This window comes from Triturus cristatus, chromosome 3_2 (genome assembly GCF_964204655.1).
Source record: "Triturus cristatus chromosome 3_2, aTriCri1.1, whole genome shotgun sequence".
NCBI classification, from domain to species: Eukaryota; Metazoa; Chordata; class Amphibia; order Caudata; family Salamandridae; genus Triturus; species Triturus cristatus.
Genome location: NC_140584.1, coordinates 196,844,781 through 196,862,989, shown reverse-complemented (window position 1 = coordinate 196,862,989; position 18,209 = coordinate 196,844,781). Strand labels below are relative to the sequence as shown.

The 18,209-nt window shown below is 46.2% G+C and overlaps 2 protein-coding genes across 6 annotated transcripts in view; one reads left to right on the top strand and one right to left on the bottom strand.

The window, feature by feature from the left end:
* HACD2 (3-hydroxyacyl-CoA dehydratase 2) overlaps positions 1–3,809 on the bottom strand; it is a 190,343-nt gene extending 186,534 nt beyond the window's left edge. The window contains exon 1 of one of the 2 annotated variants that reach the window (XM_085647492.1): positions 3,674–3,809. The gene's annotated coding sequence lies outside the window, so the exon portion shown is untranslated. Of the gene's footprint in view, positions 1–3,474; positions 3,577–3,673 lie in introns of those variants that run through there. The other variant, XM_085647493.1, reaches the window with a different exon arrangement.
* Positions 3,750–18,209, top strand: part of CEP70 (centrosomal protein 70) — a 450,608-nt gene continuing 436,148 nt past the window's right edge. For 3 of the 4 annotated variants that reach the window (XM_085647491.1, XM_085647488.1, XM_085647490.1), the window contains exon 1: positions 4,329–4,578. The gene's annotated coding sequence lies outside the window, so the exon portion shown is untranslated. Of the gene's footprint in view, positions 3,881–4,328; positions 4,579–18,209 lie in introns of those variants that run through there. The other variant, XM_085647489.1, reaches the window with a different exon arrangement.

Sequence of the window (18,209 nt, the reverse complement as noted above, 5' to 3'; positions counted from 1 at the left end):
CTTAAATACTGGTTCTAGTACGATGGGTCTATTTACGGAGTTGGGTGAGTTACATGCAGATCTCACTACATCTGTGCCAGAAATTTTAACTAGCAAATCCCACAGGGCCCGTGGGACTATCACTGGTCCCCTCTGGTATAATTCCGCCTGTAGGAAGGCCAAAAGCGACCTCCTATTCTTAATAAAGAATGGACACGATCGGGATGAAATCAGCGAACAAAGAAAGGCATATAAATTCTTAATCAAGAATGCAAAGCTGGAATGGGACCAGAAAAGTGGGAGAAATTAACGAAATATCTGGCATGCAGAGACTCAAGGAAATTTTGGTGCTGTGCAAACACAGGCTCAGAAGAGCTGGTCTCTGCGGTCGAACCCAACATTTCAGCTAAGACCTGGCAGGACCATTTCCAGTCCCTATATATGCCATCAGAGGGGACGGTGGTGGATCCTGACCAGGAACAATCAGGTATACCCTTGGGTTCGTCCCTATCCCTCTCACTCAAAGAAGTCAAAGTAGCTATCATGGGTTTGGCGTCAGGAAAGGCACCGGGTCTGGATGGCCTTCCGGGAGACCTGTTTAAACAGGAACCTGAAATCTGGGCACCATATTTTGTGTTTTTATTCAATTCTATTCTAAAGGGCATGAAGCTTCCCGATACTTGGCTGGGAGCAGAGATCGTCCCAATTTTCAAAAAGGGTTCGCCTCTGCTCCCAGCCAACTATAGACCAATTAGTCTCATAGACGTCTCCCAAAAATTATTTGGGAGACTTATTCTTAACCACTTACAAGAGTGGATAGATGAATCAAACATCATGAGTACATATCAGGCTGGCTTTAGGAGGAAAGTCTCCACCATTGACCAGATATTTAGATTAAACTGTATTCATTGGAAAACTGTTTTAATAGAAGGTGGCACTTTGTATACTATTTTCGTTGACTTACGTGCCGCATTTGATTTAGTCCCACGGGACAAACTTTGGGGCGTCCTGGACGACATGGGGGTCCCCAAGGATATATTAGTCATCTTAAAAAGACTCCACTCGGGAAACTATGCAAGGGTGAGGTTTGGAAGGGGGGCACCTTGACTGACCGATTCCCCGTTGACAGGGGGGTTAGACAGGGCTGTGTGCTGGCGCCGACTCTGTTCTGCCTCTTTGTCAATGGGGTGATCGGTCATCTAAATGCGCTGGAAAATATTGATGCTCCTAGACTCGGAGGCACAGGGGTACCCGCTATTCTTTTTGCAGATGACACCCTGTTGCTCTCAAATTCTCCAATGGGTATCCAGCGGATCCTTGATGGATTCGCAAATTTCTGCGCGATCCGGGGGTTGGAGATCAATGCTTCGAAGACCAAGTATATGATCTTCAACCCCCCCCAGAAATTACGTCCCAACCCCACTCTAGGACCTACCAGGCTGGAAGGGTCTCCAAATTTGAATACTTAGGGATAACACTAAATGAGTCCATGACCTGGGACTCACATTGTACTAAGGCTAGACTCAAACTAACCCAAATGTCAGGTGGACTGGCAAGGTTGTCCCGTGGTTTGTCTTACCAGCCACTTTCCTCTCGGCTACAGATCTATAGGATGCAAGCAAAAGGGGCAGTGACTTATGGTGCTGAATTATGGGGGCATTCTGCCACCCATACTCTCCAGGTCACTGAGAATAATTTTATTAGACAATTAGCAGGGCTCCCGTCTAGCACCCCTCTTTTGCCACTGAGACTGGACTTAGGCCTAAGACCGATTCTGGAAGAATTAAGTCTGAAACCGCTATTGTATTGGCAGAGACTATGGTCGGTACCAGAATTGTCTAATTTTAGAGCCGAGCTTCAGGAAATAATGAGACTGCGCAATCCTGCACGGTTTCCTTGGCTCAGACATGTCAAACAAATATGCGAGGTATTAGGCAGGCAAAATTTATGGTCCGACCCTGAAAACATCTGCCCTAGAACTTCACGAAAGTCTCTCTCAAAAGCCTATTATGAATACCAACTGCGTACTAACATAATCAACGCAGAGGAGAGATCCCTGACGGGCAAATTCTTGGGGGTAAAAGACTTATATCTCCAGGAGGATGTTTTTGACAATATTGCCCCCCCAATTACCAGGAAACTTTTTCTGCAGTGGCGGTATGGCACCCTTCCTCTCAAAGCGCACACTGCACGATGGACAAATGCTGAGAGCTCACTCCAATGCCCAGCTTGTGACTACTGGAGGGAATGCGATTTGCATATAATATTCTTCTGTCCAGCGTACAGGAAAGCAAGAAATTACTGGCTTGTTCCAATACTGAGAAACCTGGGCTTTAGGCGCTATTATCCTGCTTACAGGATTTTGAAAAGCGATCTGTCCGCCCCAATTGTTTTTGCGGTGGCAAAAATTTTAACTTCAATGTGGCGCAGACGCACTCAGTGTATTAAGTTATTGAACGAATGATGGTTTTACAAATTGTTATATTAACTGCAAATTGTACTGTATTCTAATGTTATGAACTTATTTTTATGCTGTAATTCTTTTATGGTCCAAGTGACCGAAATAAAGAACAATTGAATTGAAGTTATGGGCACAATTTTCCTATAGCTCAAAACCTCTTATTGGCTTAGTCGTTCATAGAGCTATAGGGGGAACATCTCTGGCAAGTTTCGAAGCCTTGTACCTTTAAAAGCCCTCGGAATCCATAGTGCAGGGTATATAAATTCTTAAGATTAATATGTTTGTGAAGTAGTAGTTCATAATAATTTGCTTCATACAAAAACATGCTAACCTAAAAGCATAGAAACGTCGTAATGCACCATAAACCAGAAAAGGTTTTTTTTTTATTATTTATACGGTGAATGGTAAAATACGAAAACAGGGATGACAAACTCTGCATGGACCTGGTCAACATCACTGTTAGGGAAAAGGGACATTATTTAATCTTGTTGTGGAAGAGTCGACACAGCTTCTGTAATGTAGTTTTAGTTACGCTTGATGTAACCGTTACTAAACTTAATGTGCACCCGAGGGTCTGTTTGAGTCAACTGTTGTCTTCTAGCGATATAGATCGCCCCACCGCCATGGAACGAGAATGGGGACACTCGCACGGTGAGAGGCTGAGGCCAACCCCCTTGTGAGGTCTCTGCACCAGGCAATGCCAAGGGAATCATGGTGAACAATGCCCCACCTCATGAAGGACCCACGGGGAGAAGGTGGGGTGACCTTACTTAAGATCCCATTAATGAACGCACAAACACGCCCCATACAAGACTCGAACGACTATTAAGAACCAAATGATAATATCATAACTGCACCCCAAAGAAGCAACATATGTATTGAATTAATTTCGCAAAGTGATCCGTTACGGCTGTTAAAATTTACAATAGCCATCAATCAAAAACACTAATATTAAAAGTTCAATTTGAGCATGCAGCTCAGGTTCAGAATAATTGTATTCATCATTAACAGTGTGGAAACGCAGCGCTTAAAACCTTCAAAATGCGCCGAGGTAAGCCTACGCGGGAGGAGGGAACGTAGAGCAGTGCGCCCAGTGGGAGGCTCAGGCAGCAGGAGTTTGAATTACACAAACCGAGGCTGCAGTGTTAGCACCTGCCGAGCCTTGCCTTTTGCTCACGGGAGGAGCTAACCACGCCATCTACGACGTTCGCCAGTTATTTTGCCGTCACTCACCTCCCAGCGAACGTCCGGAGAAAACACAGCTTCCCCAACAACAGTGCCCTGACAGCAGAGCCTCTCCTGTGCCCCAGGCTTCGTAACCAATCACAGCGGGCTTTCGTGGTCTCCGCCAATCAAGTAAATAGTCGACATCCTCGCGCACAGCTCGGATTGGTTCCGATCACTACAAGCTATGTACAACTGGTAACACTTGAACCAAAGGTCAGTCAACCTAGCAGATCACTGTCTTGTTTCGTGTTGGGACTGTGTCTGAGATAGAAACTAAAGAGGGACAGCTTGCACGTATCCCATTTCAATTGAAAGAGCGGCCATGTTTTAAGGGATCTTTATTAGACAATGTTTATCTATAGACACCAAAGTCCGTACAGGACTATAGAAAACCGAGAGTATGCTTATTCTCTTTTCAACATTTAAATGTGGATCTTTTAATTTTGTATCGGTTAGTTTAAAAAAATGCTTCGCAAGGGTCTCTTCAAAGAGCGAAGAAAAAGTGATGCTAGAAGAAGAAACTCTCAACTAATATATATTTCAAAAGTTAGGAAATGGTGCCCCTTTGGTATGGTTGCCTTGGTTCCAATAGGACGGGGGTATTGAAGCAGTCACGCCGAGTTGATAGTCCTATTTTGGTCTCCATGCTGACTTCTATCGGTTTGTGTTCAATTTGGTTTCAGCTTTGACACATCCCCTCTCCATAGTTCGGGTATATCTACGAACAGTTTGCGCCTTGTTTGTATGGCGGTGTGCAATCAGCTGGCAGAAGGAATATTGCCAAATTCCGATCAACTGTGGCACAAACTTACTTGTTGACCTTAGTTAACGGTTCAAAAGAAACACAAATTCGGCGCCTGTTTTTCAATTGGCTAGACCCCTGGGGTCGTCACATCTTAAAGTCGATAGAGGTAAGTAAACGTTCTGTGAATATTTTCACATTAGACACGGGCTTGTCCTCAGTATTTTATTGTATATATCCGATGCGTCGTCTCTTGGGAAATCAGTGTCGGTGACAAAATCAATATTTTTCATATCCTAATCTTTATCGCAGTTGGCCGGTTCCGCAAGTCGTTGTCAGGCAACCGCTTCACAGTAACCGCCAGCTGTAGCACTAGAGCGCGCAATCTGGTTTGTGTTGCGCTCCCTAGATAGCCATTGAAGGTGTTGCTAAAGCCCGTCATATGTCCGTGGAATTCAGACTGCGATTTAGAAGCAGAGGGCGCGCAAAGTTGTGCATTTAACTCATTGGCTTTCTAATAGCTTTGTTGACAGATTCGCACTTTACAAAGACAGAGCTCACATATTTTCAATTTACTTATGCGTAATATTTCCACATTTGAATTGTGCATATATGTGTGCCATTTTTTGTCTTATGTGTGACCCAGTGATTGAGAGTTGTAGTGATCATTCGCACACAAACATGTTGTCAATGTAATCACCTTTTATTTTTTAGGTCTTGTCTAGGCAGCGCTTGCACGGTCTCTTCGAGACATGCTGTATTCAAGATATGTGCATAAAGCTCCGCCCATCTTTTTAATTTGCTCCTGTCCTTTGTAAATGGTGGCTTTTCATTGGTCAATAGACTTAGTAGTCCCTCCTTAGTACCGCCTTGTCTCTTCTTGTAACCTCCCATGAGGACTCCTATATTACATGTAGTGTCACTCCCTAGGTTTTACTTACAGCCTCAAGGCACTATTTTCTTAAAAGGCTTCAGGTAAGACACACACTTGGTCCTAAGCTAGGCTGGCAGTGGTTACTTTACTCACTAGAACATCTCACATTTATATGAGACCGTCTATACATTTCCTTTCATCAGCTCCACTCAGAGTACAACCTAATTCGAAATTAATGTAATAATTCTTTTGTCACATTTCAAAGCTACTAATTGTATGTATGGGCATAGCTATTTGAATGTACTCATAGTACTGTCTTGCATGCAATGCATTATGGGTAAGGTGGATTTACCATATCTTCTTGCAGGGTGCAGTACCATATTTGACCAAAAGAGGTCCGCAGTGCTGGTGCTTTTCTCACTAGGGACCTCTAGGAGCAGCTTGCGGTACTGCACCGAGACATGCAGTGCTGGTGCCTTGCACACTAGGGACCTCTAGGAGCAGCCTACGGTACTGTACCGAGATATGCAGTGCTGGTGCCTTGCTCACTATGTACCTCTAGGAGCAGCTTGCGGTACTGCACCGAGATATGCAGTGCTGGTACCCTGCTTACTATGTTCCTCTAGGAGCAGCTTGCGGTACTGTACCGAGATATGCAGTGCTGGTACCCTGCTCACTATGTACCTCTAGGAGCAGCTTGCGGTACTGCACCGAGACATGCAGTGCTGGTGCCTTGCTCACTAGGGACCTCTAGGAGCAGCTTGCTGTACTGCACCGAGACATGCAGTGCTAGCGCCTTGCTCACTAGGGTCCTCAAGGAGCAGCCTTTGGTACTGCACCGAGACATACAATGCTGGTGCCTTGCTCACTAGGGACCTCTAGGAGCAGCTTGCGGTACTGCACTGAGACATACAATGTTGGTTCCTGGCTCACTATGCAAGCATTTGCAATGCACTAGGTCTCGCATTACCGAAAGTATGAGCTATTGGCGTTGCATCATTTGCAACGCCAATACCTCAAACTATCAGTAATGCAAGACCTATTGCATTGTAAATGCTTGTTCTGACCAGCCAACGATCATTGGTCTTCCCTTCTACCGACCGCTTCTCTCCATGTTCTCTCACTTCTAACCGAACCTTCAAAAAAGTACTCATTCCAGTTGACATTCTTAAGGAACATTAAACCTGTAATAAAGTGGCTAGTAATTTTTAGTTGTTGATTTATTCTGTAAGAGAGTGCCAACAATTGGTTAACCCCTTCAGTGCCCCGCCCTTTCCCCCTCCTGTGCCGGGCATTGTATTAGCAGGCGGGGTCCATGACGAGATAGTCTCGTCATGGGCACAGCGCAACCGCGCTCCATGACGAGACTATCTCGTCATGGGCATAGAAGAGGTTAATACTGCTGCCTGATTTTAAGACCCGTTCCAAGCCCAGAGCTATCCAGAGTAGAAGCCCATCCTAGACCAGTATCTGCCCTCAAAAAACAGCCTAAAGTTTCAGTTCTCAAATTATGCAAAAATAGGCTTCAGAAAACATTTTAAGGATAATTCCTAATTCTGTTCACTATACATATAATAGGAGGAGATTAACTGGGCACCAGTTCATTAATGCAAACATGCCCACATTCTATTAATATAGGGCAGAGGTCTTCAAAGTGTGGGGGCTTGCTGTCCTGGGGGGCTGTGGCCATGTTCCCAGGAGGCGTAAATGCCTCAGTAAGAACTTGCTAATGAAAGTGGCCGGGAAGAGCAGATATGTTTATTTACGGCATTTCTAGGCTGTCTTCATTTACAAGCAGCAGCAGCTGAAGTGCATGGCAGGGTTGAAGACATGATTAAAAAGAACAAAACAATCTGCAACTATTTTGTTCTATTTGTTCACCTGTAGGTAACTGCAGATAAAATAACGCATACCTTAAATGAAAAATAATTTAAGGTTAACACTTATGAATCCACAATTGGTTAATGCAGTCCCTATAGATGTCTGTATGTGAAGCCAAAGATTTACCGAATTGAATCCTGGTGGGTGCAGTGGGGAAAAAGGGGCTTGTGTGTGTATATATATAATGCAATGAGGTCCCAGCCTGTCACAGAAAGCACTGTGAATGTGTATATGTAAATAATTATTTTAAAGCTGTATTACACCCAGTATAACATACGCTGCTGCAGAATGGTTTGGTTAGCCACTGGAATTATGTGGCAGGGGAAGTAGTGTTCTTCCCAGCCTGGGTACTTTCCAATGACTATGCCACACACGGAGCATAGTATAACTCGTCTTTATTCTTCTGCGTGTAACCGCGAACTCAACATTCTAAACCTGCATTCAATTCAATACGCTCTAATGCTTATGTCCCAGTTCTATCGAGTCTGTCAGTAGCCACAAAGGTACCGTCATTACAAACTCACATAACACTACATCTTCCTCTCTGTTAAATAAAATTTTTTTTTTTTTTACTATATACAATTGGAGCTCTTCAGTGAGCCTTCGTGGCGCTTGGATCACACATCCTGACTGTACTTTCAAAAGCTGGGGAAAGGCAGTAAAAATGTCCATGACTGGCGTTGGTGATGGAGTAATAGCAGCAGTCAGGGGTTCTTCACTTGTCCTTTTAGAACCAGTCTTTGCAATGACATCAGTGCCTGACGAGCAATGAGCCACATGTCGGAAATACGAGTCGCGCGTAACGGACTTCCCAAGATGTTGGGCAGTCACCGTGTGTCCTTTGCTGGTCACAAGATGACTTTTTTTCAGCATCGAAAGGAGCATCAGACTTTTCCTTTCTATGCTGATGAACAAGAACTCTATCGCTAGTAAACGTGACCTCTTTTGCATATTTACGCTTGTCTGCATATGCTCTTACAGTCGCAAGTCTTTCATGCATGTTTCTTCCTCGTATTGGCTCGTTTGTTGGTCCATTGAGGTAACTTGGTCGTCGTGGCCCTCCCAAACATCAAGGTTGCAGGGCTTTCAGCTTTGGTCGAGTGAGGGATCGAGCGCTAAGCTCGAAGAGTGGAATGCAAAACCGTTTTAAGGTTGAGCTTTTCCAGTACAGCACGCTGGACAGCTTTAGAGTACTCCTGAAACGTTTGACAAGGCCATTGGCTAGTGGCCAAAGAGGGATGCTCTTCTGATGCTTCACATTAAGGTGACTGAGAAATCTGAATTCCCGACTGTTGAAAGGTGAGCCATTGTCAGAATTTAAGGACGCAGGAACACCCCAGGTCAATAAGATGCTATCCAACCTTCAATTGTCAGTCAGTTGGGTACAATTACCCAAGAAACCCTGAGCCCTTCTCTCACACCTTCCCAGGCCCCTTAAGGTTTGTGGAGGGAACCCCAAGACAGCCAGCTCCATTTTGTTAGCCGCAGCTACTATGTGCCTAACATCCCACCAGGAAGTGGTAAGAAGACAGACTTTGCGCTGTTTATTTCCTGAAACTTTAAAAGTGAATTTCCTCTACCTGTAACTTCCTCAATTTTACTTTGATTGTTTGTGGTCTTTGTAATCTAAAATCTGCTGTTTTACCTGCCTGTGACTGCTTACATTTCCTCTAATCTGTGGTCGGACCTGGGTGTAAGCAGTCCACCCCCAGCTCCCCTTTGTCTTAGCAAGTGAGTAAAAAAAAAAAGATTAAAAAAAAAAAAAATCAAAAAGACAGATTGCACCTCGATGTCTAAGCAGAGTGTACTTTGAGACTGCAGTAGTCTGCTCTTAGGGTTTAAACTGTGTTTGGAAAGTGTATGTAACACCCGATTTTGGCTAGGAGAGTGAGTTTTTTTAGGTGTTGGAAAAGCAGTATTTTTTTTTTTTTTATTAACATTGCTCAGACCATCAAACAATGCAGGACATTTAGCACAATGCATGCAATGAATTACCCGTCTGTAGGACAATGACAGACCTTCAATGGCACAAGTGAGACAAATTACAGTAGATATTAAAGTCTCACTTCTCCCCCTGTCTGCCTGTACTTTCGCCATGGCCCCCAAATCTTCCGTCATTTTTTGGTGCAGCCTCAGCTTTTATAGATAATTTCTTCGGCCCTTTGGCACCAGTCTATTTCCCGTACCCACTGGTCCCATTGGGGCGGAGTCCGCGAGCCCCAGTTCCTTGCAATGTTCCTCTTTGCCACCCCCGCCGCCAGTGCCAACCATACCTCCTTGTGTCTAGTCCAGTCAGAGTCACTTCTGATCATTAATAGTAGCCATCGGGGCTCCAGCGGGACCGCTGAGCCCACCACAGTCGTCATCACGTCGACTACCTTGGTCCAGAAAGGGACTAATTGCGGGCATTCCCACAGGGTGTGATAGAAGGTGCCCTCCTCCCTACATCCCCGTGCACAAAGGGCCGACCGACTCCTCCCCCAGGCGCTCAGATGGGCGCGGGGATAGTATACTCGGTGCAAATTCTTAAGCTGGACTAACCGGAACCTGCAACGGATTGCAATCGCCCGTGGGCTCTGTAGGGCGTCCTGCCAGTCTTCGTCTTCCAGTTCTCCTATGTCCCCCACCCATCTCTCCCGCAATGTCGCCAGTGGGTCCTTCATGTTATTTACGAGTTTGCAGTATATTGTGGAGGTGGTCTTTTCCGCTATCGGGTCCAGGAGTAACCTATCCTCCATAGGGGAGTACTCTGGGATAGTCGTGCCGCGCACTATGTGGGCCCGCAAGGCATGGGTGAGGTGTAGATAGTGGTAATATTGGGAGTCATGTAGGTCATACTGTTTTTGAAGGTAGGCAAAATATCGCGGGGCATCTCCCTTCCAAACGTCCCCCAGGTATTCAATGCCTATGATGTTCCAGCCCCGGAACCCTGTCAAGCGAGTCACATCCGTCAGCTGGTCCCCATGCCATAAGGGGGTTCTAACCGTCAAGCAGCCCGACCACCCCAAATATTTATTGGCCTCCCTCCAACATTGAATCACCACCCCGGTGTGTGACGGCCAATCCCTATCCTGTTTACGGGCATACAACAGGGGCTCGCAATTACCACTTGGCATTACCCATCGGTCTACTCTGTTGGCCGGTTCCGACCAATCCGTGTAAACCCAGTCGTTTACCACCTGCAACTGGGAGGCCCTGTAATACAGCTTGACGTCCGGAAGGGCCAGCCCCCCATCAAAGACCCCCCTCGTCAGCTTGCGCAACAATATTATGGGGTTGCCACCATCCCTGAGCAAGACATGTAGATCTTGCGCTATCCGCTTGAACACCCCCGTTGGTATCGGGTATGGCGTGTTTTGCAGGATGTAGAGCAAGCGCGGCAATGCGAGCATTTTGAACATTGCCGCCCGACCCATATGGGAGAGAGGCAACTACCTCCATTGGTTCACATCGGTTTTAAGACGCAATAGTTGGGGTTCCAGGTTCCTAGCGACGAACTCCGCCCTGTCCCTTGTAATGTACAGTCCCAGATATTTAAATCCGTCTACAGCGATAGAAGCGGGACACCGGGTCGGGATTCTCGGTGGAGGGCCTGAGAGCGGGAAAATCACTGACTTTCCCCAATTGATCATATAACCCGAATAGCTACCGAACAATTCAAAAAGGTGTAGAGCCTGGGCAATCGAGTGGTTAGGCCTGGCCATGTATAACACAATATCATCTGCGTATAAAGAAATACGCTCCTCCCACTCATCACTCAAGGCCAGGCCCCAGAACGACCTGTCCCTCCTAATCCAGTACGCCAGCGGTTCCAAGGCTAATGCAAAGAGATGGGGGGACAGAGGACACCCCTGCCTGGTGCCCCTTCGTAGCGGAAAGGCTCTGGACACTGCACCGTTCACTCTCACCCACGCCATCGGTTGTTCATACAGAAGCTGAATCCAACTGCAGAATACGGGACCAAACACCAGTCGCCGGAGCACCATGAACAAATAGGGCCATTCAATACTATCAAAAGCCATTGAGGCGTCCAGCGCCATCAATGCTGTCTGGGTGGTCCCCACATCCTCTGTCATGTATAGCACTCCATAGAGGCTGCATAAGTTGTGTCGGGTGCTCCTACGTGGCATGAACCCGGACTGGTCCACGTGTAACAAATCCGGCAGGACCGATAGCAGCCTATCCGCTAGGGCCTTAGCTAAGACCATAGGTTCTACATTTATGAGTGAGATCGGGCGGTAAGACGAGCAAAGATCAGCCGATTTGCCCGGTTTATGGATTAAGACGATCGTGGCCTCTCTTTGATCAGGCGGAAACCTACCCACCTCTCGCGCCTCCCGGTACATCTGGAGGAGTGGGTCAATGATAATATTGGTCTGCCGCTTGAAGAGCACCACCGGGAGGCCATTAGGCCCCTGCGCCTTTCCAGACTGGAGGGAATTAAGGGCCTTCTCTATCTCCTCCACCGTGAAGTCTGCCTCCTGTCGATCTATTTGTTCTGGCGACAAGGTGTGGAGCGCAAAGTCCTGCAAAAATTCTGCGCACTCTTGCTCAGTGCGGGTGCAGACCGGGGTATATACCCCTTCGTAATAGGATGCAAAGGCGTCCGCTATTTCTGCACTATTAGAGACCAGTGAGCCTGCATGGTGCGCACCTCGGCCACCCACGAGCGCTCCCTGTCTCTTCGTTCGAGCCACGCCAGCAGCTTGAGAACCTTGTCACCCACATCGTAAATTCTATGCTGGGTGGCGATAGAGTAGGCTCGCGCCTCACCCTCCGCCAGAGCCCTGAGCTCCTTCTGTTTAAGAGCCAATTTGTGACTGGTATCTACCGTAGGCGATGCGCCGGCCCCCCTCTCTATCTCCTCAATCTCCCCCTCCAATTGGGTAGCCTGCAGGGACTCTTCTTTCTTTTTTGCCCCTATCAGAGCCTGAGCCTGTCTCCTTAGACCGGTTGTGAAGGCCTCCCAGAGCGTGATACAGGACTCCACTGATCCCTTATTCTCCTCAAAATACCGCTGGGAACCCTCACAAAGCCGATCACTTATGGTGTCATCTCGGATGCGCCACGGATCAATCCTCGGAAAGGAGGCCCTGTTAATCATCGGCCCTTTAATCGTAACCCCCACCGGTGAATGGTCGGAGATTCCCCGGGTTAGGATGTGAGGCTCCGCAAAGTTGCCCAGCTGGTCGGTACTCGTAAAAAAGTGGTCTAACCGGGAAAGTGACCCATGTCTAGCCGAGAAGAATGTGTATTGACGTTGTGTGGGGTGATGCGTACGCCATATATCTCGAAGCCCCAGCGCAGAAATGAAGTCCCGCAGCCCATTCTCCCCCCGGAACCCCACCCCTCGCTCGATCAGTCCGGGAAAAGCAGGATTGTTAATGGCTTAGTTTAAGCCCTTACCTGCAGAACTCCAGAGTGTGGATTGAGCCTGTCTGTCGCCAAGGAGTTTCTGAATTGAGGAGCAGCTCCCAGCCTCCTGCCTAGCAGCCTGAGCTTACTGATTGGCTCTCTAGCTCCCAAGCAACCCTGAGCCCTCCTCTTAGACCTTTCCAGGACTCTTAAGGTTTGTGGAAGTAACCCCAAGACAGCCCCCTCCATTTTGTTAGCCACAGCTTCCCAGTGCCCAACATGCCAGTGAACAAAGCACCAGGAGGTGGTAAGAAGACCGACTTTGTACGGTTTATTCCGTGAAACTTGAAAAATGATTTTCCTCTACCTGTGAATGCCTCAATTTTACTTGTTTGTTTGTGGGCTATGTAGCTTAAAATCAGCTGTCTTACCTGCCCGTGACTGCCTAAATATACCTGTTGGATTGTGGGCTTTGTAGTCTAAAACCTGCTTTTATACCTGCCCGTGATCCCTTAAATTTCCCTCCTAGTTTTTCCCCTAATCTGTGCTCAAACCTGTATGTGAGCAATCCACCATCAGTGCCGTTTTGTCTTAGCAAGTGAGTTAAAAAAAATTATAATAATAATAAAAAAGACCTATTACACCACAGAGGCTAGAGTGTGCGTTGAGACTGCAGTAAACTGCTCTTATGGTTTAAACTGTGTTTGGAAAGAGTACATAGCACTCGTTTTTGGCTTGGAGAGTGAGTTGTTTAAGTGTGGGGAAAACCAGTATTGGTAGTGGCTTAGTTTAGGCCCTTACCCACAGAACTCCAGAGTGTGGATTTAGCTGGTCTGTCTCCAAGTAGATTTTGAATTGAGGAACAGCTCCCATCCACCTGCCCAGCAGCCTGAGCTTGAGGTCACACACCCCTTATATAACCTGCTATTGGATGTTACAGCTGTGCTCTGATTGGCTGCTGTCTGGTGTTTCTGTTGGTCTTAGGGTTAGTGTTCTGATTGGCTGATAGGTCTGGAGTTCTGATTGGCCCCTGGGTTGGTGATTCTATTAGACGTAGGGCTTAGGGTTAGTGTTCTGATTGGCGCATAGATCTAGGGTTTTTGATTGGTTCCTGGGGCCAGGGTTTCTATGGTACATAGGACTTAGGGGTTCATTTCTGATTGGCTGCTAGGACTAGGGCTGTGATTGGTTGTAAGGGTCTGGTCTTCTGTTGGTCTTAAGGCTAGTGTTCTGATTGGTTAGGGCTAGGGTTTCCATTGGCTGAATGGGTCACCTGACCAATAGGGCTATTTAAGCTATGGCTCAGGGTGTCTCAGTCCGGGAATCAAGGCAAAGGGCGTAGAAGACAATGGCAGTTGCCTCTTTGAGCCTATAGGGTGGAGAGGACAAGAGCTGTTGCCTGATTGGGGCTGTAGGTTGGAGAGGGCAAGCGCAGTTGCCTGTTTGGCCCTCTTTGGGCCTGTTCGGGACTGGTTGAGCTTAGAGCCAGAGATGCTGCCCTTTTTTTCCCCCCATTCACCAGCACCCACCTCATCCCATCCATAACCAAAAACATATTAGCACACTCACAGCAAATGCACTTCACACATTTACAACAAAGAAATCCAACACACAATTCAGTGTCTCAACACCCATTACAAAACCGCACAAACAACACCTATACATCCTCCTTCTCTAACTAACACATAATGGCAACTTCACCCCCACACAAAACACCACTTTATCCTATACCCCTAACCAATCCACTCATCGCCAAAACAACTCAAATCAACACCATGCGTAACTATATCCAATCCTGGCACATACTCCCTGATCATACAAAGCAGAAGCTTTACCCTCTAATTACTCCTAACAGACTCCTTTCTTTTACCAACAAACCTATGCTCAACTTTCCATCTTTTCAACCACCATCATCCTCCTCCTCCTTTTACCAAAAAACACAATCCTTACACTCCACTTCACCACACATATTGCCTCTTCCAACAATCAAATCTAACAAAAACACTTCCAACTCTTGTCCATCTCCTCTCACACACCTCCTACTCATTGCCAAAACACATCACTACCCCTTTACCTTGCAGCTTCCACTCGCCAACAATACTTTACATACAATTACTTCTCAGAAAACAAACACATCATAATTTCTACTCACTACTCCTCGAAAACAAACATAACACACACACCAGCACAACAAAATATCACGAACACACTACCTCATAATACTTTCCGTCACAAACCAGAAACATACACCCATTCCGACCCTGCTTACTACAAAAACAATACACACCCTAAACCAACTCTACTGCCAACCCTTCTCTCTACCAGCACACATAAAACATATACAGCAACTCTTTGAACCCCCTCTCATCCATTGGACAATTTAGAAATCTACAACATGACCCACTTGCTGCCCTACCACCCCTAACTTATACACCTTCCACCCTAAACAGGTGCGAACAAAATAAACATGACTCTCTTCACAATTTAAGGCCACTCTACAAAAACAGCCCAGCTCACCAACTCACTCTCCAACACAATCTCCACCACCTACACACGCAGACCCATCAATATACCCTCTTAGCCTGCTGGATGAGGAATACGATACAGATCAACTATACTATTGCTATCCTCATACACCTAATACCAGCACTAAGGACACACTTGCTACAGGTCCAAAGAACACTGCTAGCTCGTCTACAAAACAAAGTCACACCATCAACAAAAGACATTCTCTAAACTGCCTACAAATAAATGCTCGATCACTTTAAAAAAACAAGCATCACATCTACGACTTTCTCAATGACGCTCAACCTGACATACTCTTTATAACTGAATCATGGTTGGGAGATGACATGGCTCCAGTGTTGCATGAAACCGTTCCTCTAGGCTATAAAGCTATCACAAAAAATCTTATAGGCAAAAGAGGATGTGGCCTAGCTGTTGTGTTCAAGCAAACATTTAATATCACTAAAGCTGACTACATCTCCATGAAAGGTTACGAAACCCTCTCCACCAGATGCAACCCTACACCATCTTCCTCCTGCAACTCCCTTTTCCTTTACAGACCTCCACCTAGCAAGGCAACATTCCCAGACACACTTTTAGACAGTTTCAAACCTGATAACACTACACTCCAACCTATGCATTCTTGGTGACCCAAACATTTGGTTTGACAAACAAAATATGCTACATCCAAAAACAATCATCACTTGCCTAGACGCGCTGTACCTACATCAAATTGTCCACAAACCTATACACATCGTTGGACACATCCTTGTTGTCATTTGTGCTAATCCAGAAATAGTTAGCTTTTAAACTATTACTCCAGTCGCACAGCCAGACCACCATTTGCTTACTTTCCAACATAAACAACACAAAGGAACACACCTAAAACAACCGCACATGCATCCACCTATTGACTGGAACAAACTCAATTGTGAACACTTAGAAACACAACTAACATCCAATACAGATCTAGACACAATAAATGCCATTCAGGAACAATGAGTGGCTACAGGAAGCATTTGATATCCTAATTCCTCTCAGAACAACACAAAAGAAAACAAGCACCATGGAGAAACACAGAGCTAAAAGAGATGAAACAGCAAATTAGAAAGCTGTAACGTGCCTGGCTCAAAACAAACCTCAATCAAGACACACTTCACCTATAGAAACTTAACAGATTATGCAAGTCAGCAATCAAAAAAGCTAAGAAAGGATACTATTCACACAGAATTCAAAATGCTAAATGTGCTAATAAAGAATTCTATAAAATTCTCAGCAAATTTCGTAAACCAAATTGCATAGAAGGAGCTCACCCCATTACAAATTTCACAGACAAACTGGCAAATCATTACACAATCAAAGCAAACACGTTGAACTCCTATTTAAAACAAAGAAAATCAACCAGCACTGACCCTTTTCCAAAACAACCCTCCAAGAATAGGCTAACCCGGCCTTTGCATTCCTTCCAACAAATATCACTCAATAAATTTATGGACCTGGTCAAAGTAAAGAGGCCTGCTGGCATCCCTTTTGACCAGTGATCACCATAAACCTTCAGGGAAATTCTTCTGACTACATCTGCTGCCACACCAGTAAGGAGAATCCTCAACAATTCCTTAACTACAGGAATATTTCCAGAAGACCTAAAAAAGTCATACATATGCCCATTACAAAAGAAAACCAACCTAGACCCCATTAACCCCGACAGCTACAGACCGATTACAAATGGACCATTCCTGGGCAAACTGATAGAAAGAGCAACATTCGCCCAGATGTCACAATTCTATGAAGATAATTCCATACTTTAAGACTGCCAAACAGGATTCCATCCATGAAGAGGCACAGAATCTGCCCTCATTGCCATCTGGGATGACATTAGGAACACAGATAACTGGCACTACTACTCTTGGACCTCTGAGCTGCCTTTGACACGGTTAACCATGACACTTTAATATAAAGACTCTACGAAGCTGGCATTGAGGGGACTGCTCTCTACTGGATCACATCCTACCTTCAAATCAGAACTAATGTTTTCCATAACCCCGCTTTCTCATTCAAACCATACTTTATAAAAGCAGGGGTCCTTCAAGCCTGCATCATCTAACCCAGCGTTACTCATAGTACGGCCCGCGGGCCGGTGGCGGCCCGCCCGGCCTTCATTGGCGGCCCGCGGACCATGTTCGATCATACACTATGCTGGTATGCCCTTCCTTGGAGTAAACAAGGAAGATGGCCGCAGGAGCAAACGTTGTGAATACGCTTGCATACGTATTCACAATGTTTCCTCCTGCGGCCATCTTCCCTGTTTACTGCTTGCCTGCGATTCGCCTGCCTGCCTCTCTGACGTCACACCTGGACCCGGCGCGAAGCTCAGGCCCTTTAAAAGTCAGCTGTAACTAGCGCTAGTTACAGCTGACTTTTAAAGGCCCTTTGGTGAGCTTCCTGTTGACGACGTCAGCCTGGTGTCGTCGTCCTTCCAGCCCGGAGTACCTTCGCAGCAGCCTGGTGTCGTCGTCCTTCCAGCCCGGAGTACCTTCGCAGCAGCCTGGTGTCGTCGTCCTTCCAGCCCGGAGTACCTTCGCAGCAGCCTGGTGTCGTCGTCCTTCCAGCCCGGAGTACCTTCGCAGCAGCCTGGTGTCGTCCTTCCAGCCCGCAGCCCCGGAGAACCTTCGCAGCCGCCTGGTGTCCGGAAAAGCGTCTCTTCGCCTGAACTGGTATGTTTTTTTTGTACGCACAAAATAGTTGTTTTGACCACTGCCGGGCCCCGCAGTTGCTTACTGCCACTAATTCCCATCAACCATCGCCCTGCTGCACGTTCACCCCACTCAGCTCTTCTAGAGATGGAAGACGGGCCAATCGCAATACCTTTTATTTGTGTTCTTGGAATAATTAATAGTGAATGAAACCCATCTGTTTTGTTTTCGTTACCTAGCTGATGGCGCAGGGGGTGCTTCTCTATTAGTGGTGTTGTAATCCTGCGATAAATGCTACAAGTTTTGCTGACTCACACGATTTACTAAATTGTCTCTCACATAGTACTTTTCTTGAAACTATTCTAGGGTTTGGGGAAAGTGCAATATTTTAATGATTATCACAGTCAAGTGAAGGGCTGTTTCTGATATGTTGGGAGCTAGTTTGTGTGCGAATCAACTTTTCATGTGAAGTATAGTTGTCCTTGTACTGGA